Raw genomic sequence first — 13699 nt, forward strand, 5'->3', positions numbered from 1 at the left:
TGCAACCCCAGTAATCTTAACCCCACAATCTACTTCAAATAGATGAATGAGATTTTCCTAACCCAACCCTGAGAACTCTTCTTGCCTGTGCAGGTAGCAGGTTTCCTAGACTCTGTTCAAACTGGGAGTTAAGCTGAGATCTCAGCACCCTTTTGGCCCTACTTACTCTCTATTTATAAAACCTAAATACATCAGCATTTCTGCCTACTTTGTCCTATTGATTCCCCTTCATCCACTAACTCAAAAACCCATATTAACACATAAATAGCCAACTAAGTAAGACTGTGAATACTATGAGACAGAGGTCTTGTGGTTATAAGAAAAACTATCAATTAGAAGTCAGGATGGTGAATAGCTACAGTGAGCAAAGAAACAGGAAATTCAGTGAGTTGTTGTTACTTTAAAATAAAAAGGTATATACATTTACCCACCAAACTCTGACCCTGAGTCATTAGAAATAGAAGACAGTGATAAACTATATATATATTTTTTTCATTTTCAGTAGTACTTCTTAATTTGAAATTAAGATTCTAGTATTTCACTCCAGGAGTCCAGTTCAGATAACTGTTCCGCCAGAAAATACCCTTGTTGCACATGGAAATGAACTGACAAATTAATTTACGAAATTAAAACACTAAAAAAACTATTCATAAATGTACCAGCTATACTTTTCTTCTATTAAAAAAAATAAAAACTGGGAACCATCTCATTGTGCTTTTTGAGGGTCAAACCACATCAGAGACATAAACATGATCGTAATACATTCATTTATTCAGTAAGTATTTTTTTGATGACCTGCTATGTCCAGAGAATATAGCAGTGACAGAAACAGATGAGTTCTTGAGCTCCCACTGCTTATATTCTAGTGGGAAGACTCACAACATAAATAAGTAAAATGCACGTATGTCAAATTGTAATAAACACAGCTGAGAGAACGAATGCAGGCAAGATGGAGAGAGACAGTAAGCGGTTGGATGCAATTTTAAATACAGTAGTTAAGAAGGGCCTCAATTAGCAACTGACTTTGAAACAAAGCTGCCAAAGGAGGTGAGGGAACAAGTTATGCTGACATGGAAGAGCCCAGAAGAGCAGTCTGAAGAGAGGGCAGCTGACAGGCTTGAGGCAAGGGCTGTGTACAGAGCACCTTCCCAGCACCATCTTCCTTCACCCCCATATTAATGCTGTACAGTGGGGTAATTATTATTCCTGTGTTACAGATGAGGGTCTGAAGCTCATCTCATTGCCCCTTGCCCAATGTCACATGGTCAGCAGTAGCTCCGATACCTTAACCTAGGTGTTACACCTCAGTCCAGAAGTCTTGCTAGCATACTGATTGCCACATTGCGGAGTCCATTTCTGTGTACCACAACTTGCCAGCAGCAACTGATTAAACAGGACTGTCAGAAAGTGTGATTTTGAGGGCAAGGGCTCTGGAGACTGCCCACCAAACTGCTGGAGAAGCCGAGACTCCAGGCACGCAGCATCTGAAAGGCTGCTGGACCAAAGAAGGGAGGGAGGGAGGGGTTCAATAATCCTCCAGAAGGCAGAACCAGGACTAATATATGGAAATTACAGGGAAACAAGTTTCCAGTAAATAGATGAATAAGATACCCAGTGCGGGAGCTGTCCAACAAAGGAATGGGCTGTCCTGTGAAGTTATGAAACTCCAATTACTGGAGTTACTCAAGCAGAGGCTTAACGGCCATCTTTCTGAGATGAAGACAGATTTCAAAACTGATGTGAAAGCTACGTGGATTGACTGGCCATACCCAGTTCTGAGTCTAAGATTACACACGCAACAGGCAGTGCAGCGTGCAAGGAAAAGTTCCAGCTGCGAAATCAGATAGCTTCGCTAAAATCCAGTCTCCACCACTTGGAAGCTTTGTGCACTTAACCTCTAGCAAGCCTCAATTTGCTTATCTAAGGGGAGGCAAATAATAGGAGCTGCTTCGTAGGGGTTATTGAGAGAATTCAATGAGATAATCCATGTAAAGTACTGAACACCGTGCCTGGCACAGAGTAAAAGCTCAATAACATTTAGCTTATGCAGGTACATATACTGGAGAGCCTGCATAGAAAATGTATATATAGAAGATGTGTGCACATTTCTCCATCTCTGCCTTTATTCTTACTCCGTGGCAAGAAGAGTTCAATGTCCAAAGCTGAATGGGAACAGCATAGTAAATTACAACATGATGATACTAACAATAATAGTAATAACAAACACTTAAATAGTCAGCTTCTTAGACTAATAATTTCATATTATGTCTCTACTAACAGGAAATATACATAAAAGTTCATCTTTTAAACATCTGATATATAAATTTAAAACTACTGAAAGAAAAATCAACATTTTCTTAATCGAGACAGTTATTAAAAATTTAGAGTCTTTCAGCATGAGAAAGAATAGCTAATAATCTGCACCTGCACTCAATGTGTGTGTATATGCAAGTACTCAATTGTGTACACACACACACACACATATTTACATATGCTTTCTACGTAAAAATTAAGGAGTTAAACTAGAAATCTCATAATTACTCTTAAATTACTTCTTAATGAGCAAAAGTATTCCAGATATTTCTTATCTGGGCCAAGTATTTTATGCATATATGTCTGTATTAATAGAAAATGAAGGAAAAATAACCACAGAAAATTATATCTGTATGCTGGAATCTGGAGATGCTTCTAGATGGTAGAGAGTGAGTTATGATTTTAGATTAATTTGCCACCACTCTTCTGTCCTTCTGGATAAACTGACATATATTATTCATTGAGAAAACATCCAAGAATGGACCTCAATGATAAAATGAAGCCTCCACTTTAGAAAAAAACTTGGGTGATGTCACTATATTTTATATCTGTGTACTGAGTGCTGTTAGAAAATCCTAGTAAGACACATAGACAAAAGGAAAAAATACTTTAAATAACAGTATTTGCATGACTCAACAGTAACATTTATTTAATTCCAAAACTGTGTTGAATGTGTGTCACAGAATCCCAAGAGCTTGGTATCAGAAGAAATGATCTAGTCTGTCACCCAATAAGAGAATCAGGAATCTGACCCAGTCTGCAAGGACATTATAGTATTAGAAATTGGAATACCTAATGATCAGTTCTTAGAAATTCCATCCAGATACTCTATAACTTCTGCTTATGAATTCCAGGTCCACCTTTGAAAGCAAAACAGTATAAAGTCCACTTTCCTGATTCACCCTCCAAGGATCTGAAGCAAGCAAAGGGTTATAAAGTCTCCTATACCCATTATAACATCATAATTTTTTTTTAAATATTTTATTTATTTACTTGACAGAGAGAGATCACAAGTAGTCAGAGAGGCAGGCAGAGAGAGAGAAGGAAACAGGCTCCCCGCTGAGCAGAGAGCCCGACGCGGGACTCGATCCCAGGACCCTGAGATCACGACCTGAGCCGAAGGCAGCGGCTTAACCCACTGAGCCACCCAGGCGCCCCTATAACATCATAATATTGAGCCTCTTTTCATTCTGATAGCTTCCTCTGATTATTCTCTGTCTGGTCAAAGTCTCTCTTCAGTGACATCTAGCACTTAAACTCCAATTTGGCGATGAACATAATCAGTCATCACATTTGAACCTTTCTCTTAACAAGCAAAACTAGTGCAAGTTGTTGAACAGTCAGTCTCCGTGATGGTTCAAATGGACATAATAAGAAACAATTAAAAATCTGTTCTTTTTCAAAACTGCTTTTAAGCTAGATCTCTAGTCATACAACTGATTTATTGAGAACCAAAAACAGTGTTATCCTCGAGCTTTACTTTTCTCCTCTGCCGGTGGCAAATCTAACCACAGAGGATTCTCATGGCTTCCCAAACAAAGTACATACTATCATGATGTTGGCCCTTTGTCTGTGAACTTCACTCTCTGATAGAAACACCTTTGCCCATCCCCTGCCTGCAGACTCTCTATTCACCCTTCAAGGCCCAATCCAATGCCCCTGTCCGAAATCTTTGAGACTACCTGCTCCTTCCTTCCTCATCCTGGATCTGTTAACTTCACCCTCATCTGCATTTCCGCAGCATTCTGGAAATGTTCTCATCACAAAATCCTATCAGCAGTCCTGTGAGGGGGTGGGGATCTCTCTCTCCTACTGGACGGGAAGTGAGCTCATCAGCGACATGGACTGTGCCTTCATCTTTTATTATTGCTAGCACCGGGCTCAGTGGGAAAGATTAAACCACACTGTACACGAATGACTACAATAAAGGGCTGGAAGTGAAAGACTTCACAGAAAGGAGAAATTAATGCCAGCTAAGGGATCACAGGGAGCTTCATGAAGAAGACAGTCTAATGGAAGATAGGAGAAGTGAAGGAGATACAGCAATGTGGAAATGAGGGCCTGCTTGGTTATACAGGCAAAGGGAAGAACAGCAGCAGGGATGAGGAAAGCCTAAGTCTGGCTAGAGTATGGAACCTCAAAGGAAAACATAAATATCTCTTGGACACCTCTGCATACTGGACACCACGCATTCACTTTATTTCCAGTACCTCATTAAATTCCCAATAGTTTTATCTCATTTAATAATCCTGCAATGTACAATTTAGTATCAGTGGTCAGAGCTAGCGAAATTAAAGTTCAGAGAGGGCAGCTTTCTAAAAGATATCCAACCCACAAGTGGTAAAACCGTATTTTTTTAATATTTATCTTGCTGCACATCTTCTTTCTACAACATGTTTTCTGGGCTTGGGTATAGGACTTAAGTATAACCTGGATAGAGGAAGGCCTCTTGAACTGCCCTGTGATCACTTTGGGTCTATCTAGATGCCCATCTCAGCTTGTCACCACAGCAAGACACGCACACACAAAATACACATGCTGGCATACCGACTCCAAAAGCACTGTTAGATAAGCAATTTTTTCCTCCAAAGACTGCCCAGGGAGACAGGAAAGAGTAATATGGATATCAGTCAACCTGAAAATCCCTATCAAAACTGATTTCAAAAATATCTTGACAAGGCAAGAATAGTATAGAGGCTAGGACAGCAGGTTCAGGAGCCAAGAATCCTACCTCTGTCCCTTACTAGCTGAGTGACTTTAGACAGATTGCTCAACCTTTCTGTGTCTCAGTTTGCTCATCTGCAAAATGGGAATCAAGGTAGTACTTAATAAGTAAGGTTACTGAAGAGATGAAATTAGTTAAGGCACGTGACCCCTATGAACTCTATCAGGTACACAATAAACACTCAATGCAATGCTTGATCTACTTGAGACTGTATGTGGCCATGATTTGATCCCAGACCCACTGTTTCCCAAGCCTGTAATTCCACGGGTCTGTCAATCTATTAAAAGCTCAGAGAAGAGACACAGATGGGCCAACATGAACAGGAGGAGGAAGGACCCCCGGAACAGGCCAGGAAGATCTGAAGGATGCCTAGAATTCAGAGAGGCAAAGGGGGCACAAGAGCACCTCAGATGGAGTGAACAGTACGAGCAGACAGCAGAAAATGACAAATGAATTTGTGGGAGAAGACCAGAACTCCTCGACTGAAGAATAAGTTATTTTAGGAAATAAAGGGAGATAATGTAACATTGGGAAGTTGAGGTCTTGAGAGTCAGCCAGAAGTGCTGACTGGCCAGACAGAAATAGCTGTGGTCTTCTGGGTGGATGAGTGAAATGATCCCGGTGGGGGTCTTAGGAGGAAGACTGTCCTGGGTAGGAAGGAGTTCAGAACTATTTGCACCACACACTAAAGAAGGGCTGGAAGGTGAACGAGGCCAGGACACTGAAAGTAAGCACACAGAAGATGAGAGGCTCTGAAAGATGTTTGTGGAATGGTACAGCTTGCTGCCAGACTGGAGAGGGAGAGGGAATGAAGGAAGACTCCAATACGATTCCAATATTAGGTCAGTGAAGAATGGAGCCCAGTCACAAATGACTTGGAAAGTACAAAATGTACAAAACAGTGCTGATGACACATTTACTCAGACCACAAGACCTCTGAAGTGGTGTCTTTAATACTATACTGATTCTCAGCTTTTTATCAATGAGTGATTGAAATGAAGTAAGCACACTAATAATTAAAGAAGCCAGCTTCCTGCTATGTACTTTGAATCAGTGCCTTTCTCAGTGATTTTACACACGAGTCGTATTTTTGGAATATACTGGGAAACTGGGAATTTGTCTATTATTTACCAGCAGTAATCTAGTATGAAATGTACTGCAGGGTCTTTTGAACTGTAACGGTTCCCTCATTTCCAATCCTCAGTTATCCTATAGTTACTTGCATGAATGCAGCATTTGAAGTACACAATTTTGGTTCTGGGAAATTGATTTTATGAAGACAGCTTATTGGAAATACATGAAACTTTTTAAAATCTATTCATTATATATCTGAAATAATGCTTAATAATTATCAAATAAATGGATGGTGGACAGTGGGTGATTTTTTTAATTAAAAGACAAAACAATCTTTATAAAAATTGACTATTTAAGAGTCATGTTTATAAGAGAAATAATTTTTTAGGAAGCAGCAACTTCTTGAGAACCACATAAGTGTTTTTTTCCCTGTTGTAAAATGGCAGACTGGTCAGGATCAATTTATATTCTGACAACAAACGTTCACCACCATTTACTGGTTGTGCCAGGCATTCAAGATAAGTATGCCCCTTCCCTCAGGAGCCTTTCTTCTACTGGAGGAGGCAGACAAATAAGAAAATAAATAAAATACAAGCTAATGCATGAATAATAGAACTTTAGACAAAGTACACAAACAGATCAGAAGAGAAAGTAGCTTTCTCCTACCATTGTTCCAAGAGATAAAAAGAAATGGATCATAAACAATCTACTATTGTAAAACCCATTTGAGGAATTTGAAAAGAATCACAAATATGTTTTGTTTTTTAACCTCTTAAGAAACAGTCATGAAAACAGAAGAAAGGCATGGGAAAAGAAGCAATCAGTAAACAGCCTTTGCAATATATTTCCAAACAATTATATTAAAGATTAAGAAAGTCGTATCTTGCTAACAATCAACAGTCCTTTCTAATGGGTTGTTTTCATTTTTCTATTCATCCAGATTAAACTAAAGCACACATTAAATACAAGCAGATTTATTTTCCTGAGTTCTGCCATGGTGAAACCAATCTAATCAAAAATGAAATGGGGAATGAGCTCACTGAATAAATCAGAAGGAAGAATTAAAGAAGCTGACCGATATTTTAGAGGCTTGTTAAAAAATAAATAGAACTTTCATTATAAAAATTTTCTTACATGTAGAATATACTTAAAAACCTACTTCAGAAGGTTAAAGTTAAAGTTTCCTTAAAGTTAGTTTGATTATTAACCAAAAACTATTGCATTTCAATATATTTTGTTATATTGCCCAAAAGCGAGAGCAAGAGAGATAGTAATGGGCATAAGAGAGAGTGACTGTCCAGAAAAAAAAAAAAAAAAAGGAACAAAATGTGAAAGAATCTGTGAGTCTACTGATATATGCTTTTCAGATTTGAAACCTAAACAATAAGTTCAGCAAAATACTTTTAACCATGCCCCCTAAAATAATTAAAGGATGATCAGTGTATTTTTGACATTTGAAGAAGAGTAAAAGAAAATTGGATAGTAGACATAGCCCTCTAGAGATCTACAATTTGTAAATTACTTCACTCCCTTGATAGACAGCCTTTAAATATAGATAAACTTGGTAACGGGAGAAAACTAAGCCGTTGTCAAAGACAGCTGTGCCTATGGCATGTAACACTGAAATCGGCAGAGGAGGAAAGTGTGGAGTGGAGTCAAATCACGTTCCCTCTTACAGCTGCAAAGCAAAGAAAGAGGACATATTGATCCTTCTATTCATTGGAGGTAGCAAACCTTCCAAGGAAAGTTATCATCCTCATGCTTAACTGAGCTTGATCAGACAACACATGGAAAAAGAGCTTCTGTTCTAGGCACTCTGCTTGTAAACGGAGATAGTAAAGGAACTCAAAAACCTGCTGTCTAAAGAAGAAAGGAATGAAACGTTAAGTTGGATGTATTCCATGAAACCTCAAGGAAGAAGACAAGGTCAGTGGATGGAAGTTGTGTATACATATTCTATCAGTCCAATGTGTCTAAAGATGTGTGAGAGAACATTAGAAGTAATGAATTCCCTTATGTGGAAGGTGTTCGGGCACAAATAAGCTCTGATATGGATGGGGCAGACTGGATCCAAACTCTGAACAGAAAAGTTAAATGGATCACCTTCCTGGGCCACTTTCACCTTGAGATTCTCTAACCATAAGAAATAGAAGCCACAGTCACTGACTTTGGGGGACTTAAGTGACATACAATAGGTGCCTTTGAAAAAGTGATGGGAATACTATACCCATCAGGGTCCAGGCAGAAAGCTCATCTCAGTGCTGGCAAGAAATGCAGGGATAGGACTCACAGGAAAGCAAGTAATCACAAAACTATCCCAAATGAGCTCTAGGAGCTCCAGATATACAATAGGTGCTTTTAAAAAAACTGGTGGGAATACTATAGCCATCAGGGTCCAGGCAGAAAGCTAAGGGTACCACAATTTGGGTAGTATGAGGACAGTTTAATAAAAAGACTATTTCTATTTCTATTTCTAAAAGTGTGGGCAACTTAAGGGGGTAACAATATCCTGGGGCCAGCGACAACAGAAAAGGGAAAGGCCATCCTTCATTTCCTTTAGACCTTAAAAGTATGAGAGGAGGAAGCAGTCACCAGAACTGGGAGAGAGAGCACAACCTGACAAGGACTCTGACTTTTCATCCTACAGCATCACTGTTAAGACTGTGGAGGGAGTAGGGGCTGGTATGGACCTGAAGGATGGAGGAGTGGAGAAATGTGGAGGACCAAAGGAGAACATCTAGCACATGCTAGCAAGGCACACAAAACGGGAAAAACAAGAAAAGCAGTAGCCTGGGTAAGAGGTTGGAATATATTCTCTTTCTCAGGTCTCTTCCAAAGGGTGTAGTATGAATTTTTATTGGTGGAGCCTCATAGACCTATTGTTTTTTAATATCATTTTGTATCACCAGCTCTTTTTTCATTCTTTGTGTATCCCCTTGGATTAGTTCTCTGAACTAAGCACTCAACTGCAACATATATGCTGTACCCAAAATTGTAGTACCATAGAATACATATATAGGCTGAAAATCTGAGTACAGAATCATCGACCCACACTTAGGCAATTTTCCATCAGATAGCCTTGCTACTCGTTCCAGGTAAGTTTAATTATCTCCTTTCTGTCAGGCACTGTGCTAGACATAGGGATACAATAGTCAACAAGACAAGTCCATTGCTGCCTTCACAGAACATTGAGCTGAATATCAGTCACTCTAATCTATAACACCCCTCATCAGTAAAGAATCTCAGAAGTGCCATAGATCAGAGGTTGGCAAATAATGGCCCACGGGCAAAACTGGGTGGGGGGGTTGTTGCTTGTATAAACAACATTTTATTGAAATAGACACGGCCATTCTCTTATGTATTGTCTACTGCTTCTTGAGTTCTATAGCTTCAGAATTGTGTCGTTGCCACAGAAACAGCATGGCCTTGAAAAGTCTGAAATATTTACTATCTGGCCCAATACAGGAAAAGTTTGCCAACAGTTGCTCTAAATAAAACCTAATTCTTTAAGGACGTAAATATAAAGACACATATTGTCGCTCATAAAACATCTCTGAATACTGTACAAACCAAATCATGAGAGCGTTCGCTCCCTGCAGGGCTGTATTTCTATGTTTTGTTTTTGTTGTTTATTTTTCATCTTTCATTGTGAAGAAAGGTAACAAGTGGCTAATGTCTTCTACCGACACATTGCCTTACATTATATCTAGTCTTTTGATGGATCAGAGTTTTTCCACATCACAAGAAGGCCCATTTTTACAAACAATCCTTTTCTCTGAATAACACTGAACAAATTTTGACAGGGGTGACTTTAGGCTTTCTTGTAAATTGAACAAAAAAATTGATGGTAAAAGCACTTAGCTAACGTTCAAATGCTATATAAATGCAAAATCAGAGCAGCAACAGTACTTTCACTTCCCTACAGACAGAAACATGAGTGGATGCTTTTCCCTCATCACTTGTCCCAGAGAACATTAAAATTTTAAATGAAAGAAAACAAAACCCAACTTTCATTGGCTGTTACCAAAAATTCCTAATAAGAAGTGACAGGATCTGTGCTGGCTCTGGTTCCTCCAAAGGATGTTAAGAGGCTAAGTCCGTGGTGGCTGTGGCTGACCATCGATTTGCCATTCCCAAAACCCTTTCCTTTCTCTGATGGTGATCAACATAGCATAAAAAAAATTAAATGGACATTTGGGGCATATTTCGTCACTACAATGCAGCAGTAACTGGATTGAGAAAGAACCTCGCAAAGTCTTGGTTCCTGAAAGCTTTGCCACCCCACCGACCCACTGATGAAATACACATCAAGTGTTCATGAGAGGGGAGACTGAGCCCAACCTAGTGAACAGAGCACCAAGAATGAGATGGTAACAGAGAGGCAGCATGGGGAAAGGAAGGCTGACTCAGAAACCAAAGAGATCTCTTAATACCAGCTTAGCCAAATATTTACTAATATTTGTAAATATTTACTAAATATTTACTAATATTTACTAATATGAATACATATGCTTTTAACATGCCATACTCTTGTTTCACATCAGTTACCACAACTGCAACTGGATAATTCCTTCTTTAATTAGTTGTTTGCTTTCCGTGTCCCTCAATGACAAACAAGCTCCACTGAGCTCATTATCTGTCTGCTCAGAGCAGGAATCCCTATAGCTAACACATGGTAAGTGCTGAAAAATATTAGATGACTGATCTAACGAATGAATGGATAGGTAAGCAAGCTGGATCCTAGGTACTCTGGAAGCATACAAGAAAGCTCTGGTTATTCTGTGCTATGTTCCTCAAAATAAATATATATATAAATAAATAAATAAAAGCCAACATCTTCTTGTGCTTATATACCATACTCAATATTCTAAGAATATGCACTAATTGCATACCAACACCTAATCTTCTGTACCAACCATTTCTCTGCTCTTACAATCTCTTCTTCTGTACTGACTTTTATCTCTTAACATACAACCACACTCAAGTTGCTCCCAGCTTTAAAAAAAGAAAAGAAAAGAAAAAACCTTCTCTAATCACCCCACTCACCTTAGCTATTCTTACCAAGGTCACAAATGACATCATAATTGCCAAACCTTATTATTTGCAAATCCTCATTCTATTTCTCTGCAGCATCAGATCACTAATATGACCCTAATGGCCACTCCTCTATTCCTAAAACACTTTGCTCTCTGACTTAAAGGCACGACTCTCCCAATTATCCTTCAATATAATTCGCTGTCAATTCTATAACCGAATCTAAAGATGTGTCTATGTTTTCCTCAAACCATTAATACCTCTTATCTTTATTACCGCATCAACCTTCTGACTGATCTCTTCACTCCTTCCAACACTTCTCACAGTGCAGTCATACATTTCCCTCAGTAAATCTCCAAAATGACCAGGCCTAATTTAACTGGCTCTATTAAAGTGTGACTCATGACGTTCAACTTCAAGGATCTTTTTCAAGTAGTTTAATGCATATGTGACATAAACATGTCCCATGAAATAACTAGAATATTCTCTCTGAACTTCACCACAATATCCAGTAGACTACTAACATCTTTAGAGACACTAAAACATATTTAAGATAGCATTTTCTAAGTTTTAACAAAGCCTCCAAAATACTGGTTTGGGAAAGCTGGTTCCAAATACTGGTATTCCCTCCATCATTCATGAAAAAACGTCATCCAGATTATACATGTTCCAAATTATACATGCTTTTTACCGCCCTTGATCTAAAACCCTTCTAAAGCAGTAAGTCTTCCAAAATAAAAACAAGTAGAATAGTGGATAACAAATCACAAATCTCTGCCAAGGAACTGAATCTCATTGCAGCCTCATGATACGCTGTAAATTCTCTAGATTTTAAATAGGAAAAAGGCAACACGAACAAACCCAAGAAAGTGATCCGTGTGTGTGTAATTAATTTGACAAAAACTCCGCTATTGAAAAATACGTCCAGCTCATGAACAGAGTCCATGTTATTATGTATTTTTTTCAACATAAGCATTTTATGAATATTAAGCAACAGTACATTTCTTTATAATATACGGATCCTGATGGAATTCAAGTGCAAAAACATGTTTCCTCGGTTCCAGACTACCAAGCTACTTGAAGCCTTTCATAATTCAGTCCCAGCTACTTCTCCCGTCTTATTTCCTGCCACTTCAAACACTCTAACCACTCTGAAACATTCTGTTTTCTCCATGCATGCCTGGCTTCTTGCCTCTACTCTTACTAGCCCCTTCATCTGCAATGAATTCCCAACTTCTTCCCCTATTCTCCAAATATCTGATACTTATCCCACCTCCATGAAGCTTCTCTGTCCCACAGCATTTTGTCTGATCCTTCTAATGCAGGTTCACCCTTTTCTTGAATGTTTCTTGGGCACGTACATATCCATCCCTAGCACAAGTCCGTGAGGTCCTTGAATGAGGAAGTCATGTATGTCCCATCTCTGACACCTACAGCACTTCATGCAGTCCCTCCAATATAGCAGGTGATCGTTTAAAGATCTACTCAGGGAATGGATTTGCCAACCCCAGCAAGGGTTTCAAAAACACAGGTCTGCCTTCTCCTCCTCAGAACCTGAGGAACCACTCTGGTGGTCAAGCTAGGCTTAAACACGCTCAGAGGCGTGGAACACACCACAGACACCCTTCACTTTCGGCGCCAGTGCTCCGGTGACCCCGGAAGCTCCATGGCAGGCCCGATCCGCCTAAGTAGGTGAAGGGAAACCCTAACAGTGTGCGGGACTGGACAGCGCGCTGCGAGTCGCATGAACCTAGGTCCGACCGCCGGGCCATTCAAAGGCAGGGCGGTGCCGGGAGACCCTATGCGTAGGGTGAGCCCCTCGTGGCTGGACAAGGGCAAGCGAGCAGGGTGTTTCCTCACCTACCTACCTTCGGGGCTCCTGCAGAGGAAGGAGGGCGCCCTCCGTGAGGAGCCAGTGCAGGCCGGCAAGGAAGCGCAAGGGCTGAAGCCCGGGAAGCCCGAGTGCCTGCCCACGCGGCCAGGCGTCCGACTGGTAGCGTGGAACGCTGCCCGGTTCGCCCTGCCTTCTACCCTCGGGGCAAGTGGGCAGGGGCGGGGCGAGAGACCACAAGCCCCAGAAGGCCCCGCGGCCCGCTCGGCCCGTCGCTCCGTCGCCCCGTGAGCCGCTTGTTCCCAAGAGGCGGCTCTGGACCCCCCGGAGGGGGTGGGTGAGCACTCACGCCGCCGAGCGGGCTCGGCCTGGCGTCGCCGAGTTCTTCAGGACGGCTTTGCCAAGGGAAGGAAACGCGCCGTCGACGCTTTCCGAAGAAGTGCGCCCCCTCGGGTTGGCCAGCCGGAAAGAGAAACGGAGGCCTTGAGGAAGGAATGCTCGCCAGGACTCGTCATGGAGAGAGAGAGAGAGGCCGTGATTCCCGTGGGGGAGGGGAGAACTCGGAGAACTGAGGAAACGCGGGGCTCCAAAACAATTGTTCTTTGTCCAGAGGGGAAATTAAATTTCGGTGTCTTACAAGAAATTATGATTATTATAGAGTGGATTTGCTCAGTGTTTTTTACCTTTCACGTTGTAGTTTTAATCTCTGTTCTTAAATCATG

At 40.6% G+C, this 13699-nt stretch overlaps 1 protein-coding gene across 1 annotated transcript in view; it reads right to left on the reverse strand.

Moving 5' to 3' along the window:
* MEI4 (meiotic double-stranded break formation protein 4) overlaps positions 1 to 13479 on the reverse strand; it is a 71348-nt gene extending 57869 nt beyond the window's left edge. Inside the window, exon 1 of the mRNA XM_045066215.1 lies at positions 13015 to 13479. The gene's annotated coding sequence lies outside the window, so the exon portion shown is untranslated. The remainder of the gene's footprint in view (positions 1 to 13014) is intronic.
* Positions 13480 to 13699: the final 220 nt, after the last annotated feature.

The sequence above is a fragment of the Mustela putorius genome, unplaced genomic scaffold, assembly GCF_011764305.1.
Source record: "Mustela putorius furo isolate JIRA1106 unplaced genomic scaffold, ASM1176430v1.1 tig00003863_pilon_pilon_pilon, whole genome shotgun sequence".
In the NCBI taxonomy this organism is placed as follows: domain Eukaryota; kingdom Metazoa; phylum Chordata; class Mammalia; order Carnivora; family Mustelidae; genus Mustela; species Mustela putorius.